We start from the raw sequence: 13263 nt of genomic DNA on the forward strand, positions 1-13263 counted from the left end.
CTCCCTCCCTCCCAGTATTAAATATGCCTAGAAATGATCTAACTTACACATACAATACAATACAATACAAAATATATATCATATATTGTATATATATATATATAAATATATATATATATATATTTATACATATATGGATATATATAACTATATAAGAAAAAGAAGAGAACTTAGCTAACACATTTCAGTTTGTTTTTATATCAATATGAAATAACTTATAATTTTGTCAAATTCTCAAGCCTTACAAAATGGAGGAAATGGAAAATGCTTGTACATAAAAAGAAAGAGTTAGAGAGAAAGAGAGCGTTAGAGATAGAGAATGAACGCAAAAGCTGAAGGCAAACTATACTTAGAAGGCAAAAGGCGGATGAAAGTCCCACACAGAAATGAATGAAAACCAAAATGAAATGGAAAAACTTCACTTCAACATACATACTAATACATACATACATACATATACATATATATATAAAGAAAAGCTAAAGTAAAGAAATTTCTATATACATACAACATGCATTAACATTAACATATATCAAATTGATTTTAGCCTCTATCGAAACCAAAAAGAAAACCCTCCCAATGGAAAAAAAGTAGTTAAAGCAAAAGAAATTTCCAAGAAAAAAATCTAAAACAAATTAATGAAAGGAACAATGCTAAAATTAGATTTTTAATTTTAAACTTCATAAAAACATACACACACACACACACATCACCTACACACACACACACACTACGTATATGTATTTATCGATCTAGTCAAATTCAAGTTAATTATTGCATAAAGAAAATACTAAGAAAAACTAATAAAAAAAACACACACACAAAAACAAAAAAATCCAAGTCAAACTATTGAGATAATAATGAATTATTATTATTATTATTATAATTATTATTATTATTATGCAATATGATTTATTCTTTGTATTGAAAATACGAGCAAGTATTTAAATAAAATATATATTATTATTATATTATAATTATTATGATTATTCTATGCTATTATACAATACAACAAAAAAAAAAAAAAAAAAAAAAACGTTTTAGATTATATACAATATACATTACATTAAAATATTATTAAACAAAAAGCAACAAACAAATAAAAAAGCGAAAAAAATAAAAGGTAACAACAACTTAGTGCAAAACAAAATAATAAAAAAATAAAAAACAAAAAAAGCAAAAACTGATTTTGGCAAAATTATGCAAATGCAAACTATCATAACTATTATTTTAAAAAAAAAAAAAAAGGAAAAACAAACGAAAAAAAAAAAACCTATATATATATATCTCCCGCCTACTCACCCAATTTCCTCGACCCACCCCAAAGAAAAAGAAAATTCCCCCCTACAAACAACAACTAAACCGAGAAATAAAAGAAAAATTTAAAAATCGAACTTGTTTGTCATTTTTCATCCATTTGTTTTTATCCCTTCTCCCTTTTTGTGTTCCTTTTTCTCTTCCGTTTTGCTTACTCACTCAATTGGCCGTTGGACAGACACTTCAACTTCACATCAACTTTAGGACCGATCAGATTCGGCAACAATATATACATATATATCTACATCAATATCCGTTTTAATTTTTGGTTTTGTTCAAGAACGACGAGAAACTAAAACTAAAACATTAAAAAAAGGGCTGTGACTTAAAAAAAAAAAAAAAAAAAAAAAAAAAACCAAAAAAATGCGAAATGTTTGACAAAAAATGGAAAAACAAAAAGACAAAGAAAATCAAATAATTTCGTTATCATTTGATCGGTTTTTCTTTTTGCTCATTTCCCTTCAACAATTATTTTGCGTAAGGCGGTGATAAGATAAACAAAAAAAAAAAAAAACTTCAAATCAAAATTAAATAATTAAATAAAGCACATAAATATAAATAAAATGAAAAAAAAAAAACGTATGTGATGAACGAAAAGCATAAAACATAAAACAATACAAAAAAGACGAATTCAATTTGTAATACATTAACAAAACAAAACAAAAACAAAAAAACTATGATGAAGAAAACCCAACAACAACAATTGTACCTTGAGCATAAAGTGTAAAATTGGAACTCAACTTAAGAATTAATTCTAAAGAATCGATGGAAAACAATGACAATGAAAATGAATTGAAGAATGATCAGTCAGGTTTCCGGGAGCCATCACATTAATCAGATTATTAATGCATTATATTTTGGGTTCGTTAGTTCTTCGATTCACGTTACATCACAGAAAATTGGCACTTAACATCATCATCATCATCATCATCATTTTGCAAAATTTTGCCAAAATACAGTTGATATATGTATACATATATACATAATTGGTTATATTTAACCGACACGATTTGTGATTATATGAAAATTGCGCGGAATGTTCCCACTTCAAATTTTCGATTTGAATTGCTCTTGTTCAACTATTTTAAACGTATGCCATGAAAATAATCTTTAGCAAATAGTTGGTAACTAAACCAACAAACGACGGATTATAGCATTTATGTACCTACATATGTACATATATCATACTAGTTCTTGAAAGGAAACTCGCTAAACACTTTGTCTCGATTGATTAAAGTAGTAAAAAAAACCGAAAAAAAACGATTAAAGTAAGTAATTTTTTGTTTCCCACAATTCTAAACAATTTCAAATTGAAACATTTTTACAGAAAATTTAACGATTTCTAAATTCTAAATGCTAAATTCAAGAACTAGTTCGATACTAATCCACGCACTTGAGGAACGTTTAAAATATTTATATTTTTTATGACTCATTTGTGAAGCTTAAAAACTGGTTCGAACTTATGCAATGTGGATGAATAAACAGAACGATCATTGAACCAGTTTGGAAGCTAAACCCAATTACATACATTGCACACACCTCTCCCTCCCTCCAACTACCCGTTCCCTCTCCACATTCCTCGACACATTAACAATCTACCATGTTGCACACAAATTAAACAAAATACAAAGCACATCATATCAAAAAAGAAAAGAAAACGGAAATTATTAAAAGAAAAAAAAGACACAATATAATTATGGCAAATAACAAAAATTTAAAAACAATTAATATTTTTGAAGCTTTGCACTCTTAAAGAAACCCTCTCTCCCTTTTCACCCATTTCAAGGCACACACACACACACACATACACCAATTGATAACACTATCTTTATTCGATTCCTTATACTTTGCATATTTCTAACTTTAATACATAGTTTGTTCCGTTTTTACAAGTTTTTCGATCTAAGAAGAAAAAAGAAAAGACACACAACTAACATTAATATACTATAAGTATTTGTAAATTTCACTAACAAAAAGAAAACCAAAAACAAATAGTAAGTCTCTTATCGATGATCGTTCCTTACAAAATGAAAAGTATAGCAGAGTTATGAATAGAAGAAGTAAAATGGAAAACTTAATCTAAGATATTTAATCTGAATAGATTTTTTGTCCTATGGCATATATATACACTTGCATATATACAATACAACCATATATATATATATATATATATGTAATTGTATTTTTATGCAAAGAAAATGAAACGATAAGCATTCTTATAGAATGTTTTAACTAAAAACTAAACTAAACTCAACTTTATTATTTATTTACATATACATATGTATGTAAAAATAAAAAGAAAGGAAACAAAAAACAAACAAACGATACATATACTAAATGCTAGTTAATGACTAAAATAGTAGTGAATGAAGCTTAACAACATACGACACAACAACAAAAACAAAAACAACAGCAACAACAGAAAGAAACAAGAACAAGAAAAACACTGGAGTCCAAGTTTAGAACTTAATAATCAAAAATATATTTAGATACACTTTTCTGCAGGTATTAAAAAAAAACCTATAAAACAAAAAATAAAAAAAAAAAAAAACAAATTTAAAAATTAAACAAAAATCCCAATCCTCCCAGAAATAAAAACTAAAAACTAGAGGAAAAATGTAAAGATGAAGCACTTAACCCCACCATAACCAAGGACTAACCGAAACAACAATTTGCATAAATTAGAAACGACATTAACCCTTACACACACACACACACACACACTCTCTCTCAACCACACACACATAGTTACACGGGCCCAAAAATCACTACTACTAACTATATACATACTTACAAACCCTTATATATATATATATATATATATATATATAAATAGACAGAGACAGATAGTCATATAGAGAAACAGAAAAGGATAAAAAGAAAGGTATGGAAATTGTTTGGTAGGGAGGAGTGCATATCTTTTGGCCTTTTGAAAAGCATTTGCTAATTGAGTTCTACATGCATACAAGCAAACATACATAGGTACATACATACATATAACAATACTTTTTCTCTCATCTACACCCACACACACACACACAGACTCATACACACTTACACACAGGAATATAACTTATAGGATACAGGGTAATCTATGCAATTAATAAAAAACAAAAACAAAATGATAAATATTTAACAATATTTTTATTTATTAAGCCTTTTTGCACTTCAATTGAACTTTTATGAGAAGCTTTGCGTAACAATTAGATTTTTTGCTTGGGCATAACTTAAAAGAAATAACTATCACTATATATGTATATATATATATAGTATATATCTATCTATATATGTATAGAGAGAAAGAGAGATTGGTACAGTAAAAACAGAAACAGAAAATGAAACAAAAAAAAAACAGCAACAATAATTGGCGGCGCTTGTAAGAAAGCTCAGAAAGTGCATTTAAAAACAAATAAAAAGAAAAACATGATAAAAATTAAAACAATTTTAAACCAAAAAAAGAGAAACCAACAGAATTAGCAGATGAGAAAGAAAATTTAGTCATATTTATAGAGATCGATGAATTGCAAATATATATATACACATACATACATATATGTATATGACATTTATTATTATCGTAAAAGATTTCTTAGCGAGCTAAGGTCAACCCCATATTCACACACACACACACACTAAAAGTTATTTTTTGTAGATACAAATGTTATGGGTTTTTTTTTTTTAGAACTTACATTAGCCAAATATTAGGAATCAAGCTAAACTAACACAAAGACAAACACATATATACACAACCAAAAGATAATGGACATGAATGAGATCTACTCGACCTACTCGGTGGTAAGGACCCCTAACAAAAATGCCTATATATACAGATATATACATATATATAGCATACGGGGAACATGAGATAGATATTTTTTTTTTTTTTTACATAAAGAGAGATTGATTAGGAAGAGGCAGGACTAAGTATGTAAACAAAAGAGACGAGAGCAGAGAAGAAACAAAATAACATTTAAAATATAAAACAAAAATGAAAAGGTCAAAGCGAATTTATATTGTAAATAGGAAGAAACTAAGAACAAAAAAAAAAAGAGAGACCCTTCAATCAAAAGGGTTAGACTATGACATAAAGTGTTTTTTTTTTAAGAATAATAATAATAATAATAATAATAATAATAGTTAATAGTCTAGATTTTAGCCTAGATCATTTACACACTCACACTCACACACACACACACACACAGACACGAAGATACTTGGCCAAAAATCAATCCAAAAAATGATACAATTTGCCGCAGCAGCAGCAGCTTTTCTTCTTAATTATGCTTTCCGTTTAAAAATCCGTCCGTATTTTAGCAATACACTAACACACACACACATACACACGCACACTTACTGCATTAATAGTTTGAATAACAACAACAACAACTACAAAAGAATATTTCACATAATTTGCCAAAAAATTAAATAAAACAAACAAAAAATTTGCAACCATTTTTCATTATGCAAAACTTTAAGACACAATTAAACAATTTAAACATAATTTATTGTTTCAAAAAGTAAACAAACAAAACCAAAAAAAAAAAAAAACCCAAAAACAACAAAAAACCAAACAAACAATTTTTAAGAGAGCACCTTTAAAGAAAACAATAAAAGAAAAGTTTAGCAACAGCCATACATACATATATACATAGCAACATACATATATAAACTAAAGAAAAACAAAAATTATTAAGAAGAAGAAAAAGAAAATCAAGAATTTTGCAAATTAACAACTAAGTAAAGGAAAACAATTCATATAGAAATTCATATGTATTTTGGATTTGCATTATGTTTGTGGTCTCTGATTTTCCCCATTTCCACCCTCTTCCATTCAAAACACAATCCCACCCCCCACCCACCCTTCGAAAAATTTCCCAAAAGCAAAATAACAGAAGAAAAAAAATATCAAAATCTGTATGAAGATTTAAGTACATAAATCTCATTATCATGCTTTATCATTAGTTCCTGTCGTTGAGTAAAGATAAAAGAAAACCGATAAAGAATGAATAAAAGCGAAGAAGACGAAAAAAAGAATACATTCTAAACAAAAGAAAGAGGCAAATGCATTCACACTAAAAAAAAAAAAAACAAATCCAAATAAATATTAAATGTAAAATGGTTTCAAAATCAAAAAAAAAAAAAAAACAAAACAAACAAAAAGAAAAACAAATGAAGTAATTAAAGAATTAATGTAAACTAAATGAATAAGAATATTTTCACCGCAAGCAAGCAACAACAACAACAACAAGAACAACAAAAATCAATCCACAAACTTAAATTGTTATTTTGTAATTTCATTTTTTTTTTTTTTTTTTCTATTTCCCCACCCCAAATCTCCCCACAAAAACCAATCGCAACCGATTTGCACATAACTTTTTCCACCACTCACAGATCCACTTAACACTTAAACTGTGAGCAAAACAAACAACAAAACCAACAACAATTAAAGAAATGGCAGTGGAGAAGAGTCCAATCAGTCCAGGAAGCTTTCTAAAAAGAGTATAAAGCATGAGATCATTTGTAAAAAAATGTCAAATAAGTTGCAAGTGGCCAAACTAGTTGAGAATTATGACTAAATGAATTGGGAATCGAATAGAATAACAACCCAAGCTAGAGACTAGCAATCGGAGAGTCCAATTGAAGTTGAGGCCAACAAAAAGTCACTTGCAAAGTGGAAAGAGTCCTTTTGAATTGGTGAGTTAAGTTGATTCTATATCATGCACAGCATTCAAGTGCAATTGAAAAGGTTTGAAAGATCATAGGACGCATTTAATTTTGTCTCAATCCAGACGACAATGCCAAGGAATGATATTTTGAAAGTATAGTGAGGATCAAAAGAGCAAGTCCTTTGGACTAATAAAGTTTTTACATTTTAAAATGTTCTTTGTTTTGACTTTCGCAATGGTTTTTAGATACAATTTTTAAGCAAAAGAGACTTTAAATTGATTATTGCTACGATCGAATGGCCCAAGTGTTGGAAACAGTCTCCGCTGCCTTTATCACACGCACACACAGACATACACATACATACACACAATATGTCTTTAAAAGAAGATTTATAAATATTTATATTTAAATTTACATAAACTGCAAAACTAACAGTAACTCTTAATAGGCAATGTAGTTGGCAAGCATAAAGAAATAATAATTTAAAATAGAAAAGCCCACCCCAACCCAAAAATTCTCCACCTCCCCCCTCACTTTATCACTTTCCTATAAGCCATACAACCACAACCCTTTCACCCCCCAACCACACAAACAAAATGAAAAACATAAACCATAAAAAATGGTAAAAGAAAAGTCTTTATATAAATCGATATTATATATTATACTATATACATATGTGTAAATTAAATACAAAACAAAAAAAACAAAAACTAAATAAATTAAATACAAAAATCAATGACGAAGTGTGTAAAAATTTGTGCATTCGTTCATTCGATGAATAGAACAAAGAAAAACCAAAGGATGAAAGTAAACACCGAAAACAAGCAACATTAACAAGAATATATATGTATATTTATATATATATATACATATATAGATATATATATGTATATATACTTATAAATATATAGATATATGTATATATCTTTATATATATATTCAATTTAATGAAGTTGAAGCCACACAACAATTAAAACCAAGAAAAAAAAAAGCAAAAAGCTAACAAACTATTAATAATACTTAAAATATATATTTTAAACATACACACACACACACACACACACACACATACAAAACTCCCCCAATCACACACACACACACACACATAATTTATATATGCCATACACACTTAAATAAGAAAACAAGAACAACAATATATATTAATTATATACAACAAGAAAACTAAAACAAAAACGTAATGGGAAAAGGTTTAAAGCAAAAGCCACTAGAAAGAAAATAGAAAATGCAAACCAAAAAACAGGAAAATGAATTCATCTAAATACAAAACATTAATTTTATTTGAAAGTGTTTTTTTTTAATTTACACAGAGCAAAGTTAGGCCAAAAGAGACAGATGAATGAAGCGGCACACAATAACTAAAGTAAATTAAGCTAAATTAAATTAATTAAACCACACAGACACAAACACACACTCACATAAATTATGATAATATATCAAGTCAAACAAATGCAAAAAATGCTAAAGAAATGAATAAAACTTAGCATTAAATTCATATATTTATTATATTTGCCAGGCAAACCATGTAAATTTTCATTTCGTTTGCCAACACTGGGCGTCGTCTATGGAGCGACAGATACAGATACATTTCACAGTTACAGATACATTTATATCTTCTTATATATATATATATTTATATATATATACAAATATATATAAACTGATAAAACGCAGTGAAAAGCAAAAAAGCAGAAACAAGATCCCCTGAACCTCCCCCCACACATTAACACACACACACTCACACACGCGGAGCAGATGAAAAATCGAAATTGAATTGAATTGAAATTGAATGTAAACCAAGTTATAATTACAACTATTAAAAATTATTATTAATTACAAATAATTATTATACACAAAAGAAATAAGTATATGAAAAACCAAAAAGGAAAACCCAAAAAGAAAGAAAGAAAAATCCCAAACCCAACTGGCAAGTTACATATAAAATAAAAAACAAGAAAAAAAAACATAAAAACAACAAAACAAAAACATAAAAAAAAAATTACAAACACAAACGTAAAACTACAAAAAAAAAAAAAAAAAAATTAAGAAAAAACATAAAAAACAAAGAAAAACAAAAAATGCAGAAATATATATATTATATATACTTTATAGACATTTAAACATGAAACAAATGAAAAGGCAAAAGGAAAGAAAACTAAAAAATAAAGTTACAAATAATAAACTTTTACCATAAAATATCAAAAAAAAAAAAAATATATATATAATATAAAATTGAGTTTTTATTTGGTCCAAAACACTTGGTAAGTTCTACATAAGCCAATTCACAGCGTTAATCAATCATTAGTCGGCATGTCCTTATTGAGTCCTGATCAAGTCTTAAGTGAAGAATCTGCCCACCCATTGCTCAAATAATCCAAACAAATAAATTAGAAAACTGAATTTACTTCGTTTACTTCGGATTACCATGCCCTAAGTGAAACAAAAATTTGAAAATCATTAGATCTAATTCATATGGAACTTTAGTTCATTTCTTATAAAATTGATTCGGCCAATTCAATATCTTTGATCCTAAAACATGTTAACCCCCCCAAAAAATTTTCTGGCTACGCCACTGGAGAGGCTCCATTTAGTTTTGTCATTACAATAACTTGGCTGTTTTGAAAGGGATTTTAATGAAATTTGTTGTGGCGATAGATATTGGTAACGATGTTAAGTGTCCCAAATTTGATTGCTCCCTTTGGATAAATGCAGGAGAAAATCACGAGAAAAGTTTGCAAATTTGAAGATTTTAGCTCAAATTATGAGAAAGATTTGCTGTTCTTAGTAGTACTCTGGGAATTGAAATTTCGCTTAATTTTAGAAGATAAATGATCACATAAATGATTCAATCCAATTGGATAGCCCACAGCTTTCAAACTCTACACCTTTCACACATCGAATGGTGAGGGGTAAAAACTACAACAACAACAGAAATGCCAACTAGATGACAACTCTGTTCTCAACGTTCAGTTCCCAGCTGCTCTTGCGCATGCGAATTAGTAACGTTCTTTCAATTTTGCAATCCAGTCGCAATGCGGCGGCGACGACGTCAAATTCAAGCGCGTAAACTTCAAAATCGCGTTAAAAACTCACAAAACTTGGCCAATTTGTAGTATTTAGAAAACGAGTGAAAAAAAAAACAATCAAAATATAAACAATTTGTGAACGGAAATAAATTATAATAAAAAAGCTAACAATAAGTGAGACAAGGGCAAGGCCAATGCTGGCAAATGATGGCAAAAAGAAAAAAAAACAAAATGCCTCAATGATCTGTTGACCAAATGACTCTTCGATCGATTGTGTGTTGTGTTTTAATATTTTGTTTTTTTATATTTTGTGGCTTTTTTGTTGCTGTTTAAACACGAAACACCGCGTGGGCGTCCAAAGTGGCAGTTATGGCCATAAAATACAAATATGTACGTACGAGGTATGGATAAGCAGGTATTGAATCAAATTTGTGGCAACCGAATAGATGTGCAATAATATTCACTAAAAGAAACAGAACAAAAAAACCAACCAAATAACACCAGAGAATGAACAACCTACAAACAAACTGAATAATCTTGAATGATGTAAGCTCCCCAAGTTCTGTGTTCGGTTTCTCAGTGTTCTCTTCAGACTCTGTCTCACTGCTGTCTACTTGGGGCGAATGTAAAGCTGTTAAAAAATGCCTGCATATGCATATATATACATCTATATGGCAAACAGATTAATTGATCAACCAAAACTTGCCCACCCACTCTCTCAGCATCACTCCTTCTCTCTCTATCTCTGTCTCTCTCCCTCTCTCTGTCTAACGCACTCTTTGGCAACGCCATGAAGTGCATTATTGTTCCACACGTGGGTGAAGTGGTCTTTAACTAGAGAATTGAATGAGCAACATAGCTAGTCAATGGTTCAGCTTTTACAACTTACTAGCACATAAATGAAAATGCAATGAGTCAAAAATGTTCCTCACTGACTACAATGAGAAAATCTCTGCTTGAATCGCAGGAAATCTATCCTGCTTAGATGTCTCCGAAGATCCTTTGAAGTCTTCTTTTTAAGTCTTGTTCTCCTCATTGCTTTTTCTGCCAGTGTATAATTATCGATCGTTGGCAGAATAGAATCGTAATATTGAATGAATTATAAGCAAACCGAGAATGAATTAACTGACCCTAAGACCAAATGCATAGCCTATATTATCCACATGGCCATTTCAGCTTCTCAAGTCTGACGAAATTGACGAAAAGTGTACATACATACATACATATATACAAAGTATGGATATAACATCGTCTATGGCAGACCGACCAAAATTGGTTGCCCAAAAATACAATCCAAAACCCCCTCAAAAGGTGTGTATTTCGCATATGGCCCGCAATTGTTGTGCTTTGCATTTTTGTTTTTCTATAATGAATTATGAAATTCATTTACGTATAGTCGAATACAAAAACAAAATGAATAGTGAGAGTGCATACACACATACATATGTATGTATGTACATATGTAGGAACTATATAACTGACAGATTGATTGTTGTATCTCAAGACCCGCTAACCTATAATAACAAAAATAAATACAATATTGACCTATATTCTGATACCACAAACAATTTCATCTATTTTGAGAAGCATTATTTTCCTTTTCATAAACTGACGACACACACATACATATATACGCACACACGCACACACACACACACACACACACACACACAAGCAAATCTTAGTTGCCCTAACCTGAAGTCTTATATTTTAGTTGGCTAATAATAGAATTTGGGCATCAACTGAGCGATCTGAGCATACATATATGCGTAGTATCAAGCACACCTTGAACATTGCAACCAAAAAGATCACACAACACAGAACAACATTATTGACAGAAACAAAGAGAGAGTGAGAAAGAGAGAAAGCTAGAGAGAGAGAGAGAGACAGTGACACAACAGATAGAAAGAGAGAGTAAAGCTAAAGAAAAGTAAATATGATGAACTATTTAAATGACCTATTTTCAAAAATGACCACAAAACCTTATAAATCTTTGGTTTTAAAAAGAAAGGCAAATCCATTAACGTTTAGATATTGAAACATTAATGGCCAAGTCAGGATTTTAAACTATAATATTAACCTCTCAGATTTCAAATTAAACTCTAAACATTCTCAATTCTTACTTTGGCGAGAATTAGTTTATTAGTTAAACATTGATTTTCTCTTCAAAAAATCTAACTAAATGTTAATTGTAATTGAAGATTTATATCCGAAATCCTTTTTGGCCTTCACATGAATAAATATTTATAATTTTACAAATGATCGATCATTCCACATAGATTAGAACACATTCAAGTCGAGGGTATGCAGTGGTATCAGTTCTACCCAAATTTAGACAATCCACTCATACCAAATTTCTATCAAAATAGCATCTTTTGATGGTGATCCAATTGCATTTACTAAAAAGCTAAGAACCCAATTATATACACATATGTATGTATGTATGTATGTATGTATATATCTTCACCCTGATCCAATCGGTTTTTGTGTTGATAAAACAAACACGCGTAGTAAGAAATTTTTCGTATCCTCCTTCCGCCCCCAATCTCCACAGTTTTGCCAACCCAAGGGCTGGGCTCATGAATGAAAAGCCAACGGAATTTTCATTTTCTTTTTGGCTCTTTTTATCGTTGTTGTTGTTGTTGTTGCTTTTGAGCTATATGGCCGGCAACAAGTTGAAAAGTTTTCTAAAAAATGAATACACGAAAAAATATCTTCGTCTTTGGCGTTAAAATACACAGAGACACTAACAAAAACGACGATTCTATTCTATAAAGGAGAGCACGAGGAATTTGATTTGATTTTTATTTGGTTTTTGGTTTGGTTTTTCTTTTTTCTTCTGATTTTGTTTTTGTTTTGTCGACTGCTCATTTTGGTTCCTTCTCTATTGTGTGTGTGTGTGTGGATTTGATGCTGCCGCTCCCGCTGCTCTTATTGCTTCTGCTCTCTCCAACCATCTAAGGAGCATATTTTCCCCCATAAAAACACACAAAAAGCAAAACCCGACAAAACAAAAAAAAAAAAAAAAACAAAAAAATAAAGATGCTTTAGCCGCAACTAGTTGCGTTTTGGATGTCAACACGATGTACACGCGATTGCTGGGCACAAAAGTGATGTGAGAGAGAGAGCGAAGCGAGGGGAGCAGGAGCAGAGCAGGAAGGTGGAGCGCCTGGAACAGGAACCAACAAAAGGAATAAAATATAAAAAAAATTAAGAGAAAGAGACTGGTATTAAA

This window comes from Drosophila tropicalis, unplaced genomic scaffold, assembly GCF_018151085.1.
Source record: "Drosophila tropicalis isolate 14030-0801.00 unplaced genomic scaffold, ASM1815108v1 contig_694, whole genome shotgun sequence".
In the NCBI taxonomy this organism is placed as follows: domain Eukaryota; kingdom Metazoa; phylum Arthropoda; class Insecta; order Diptera; family Drosophilidae; genus Drosophila; species Drosophila tropicalis.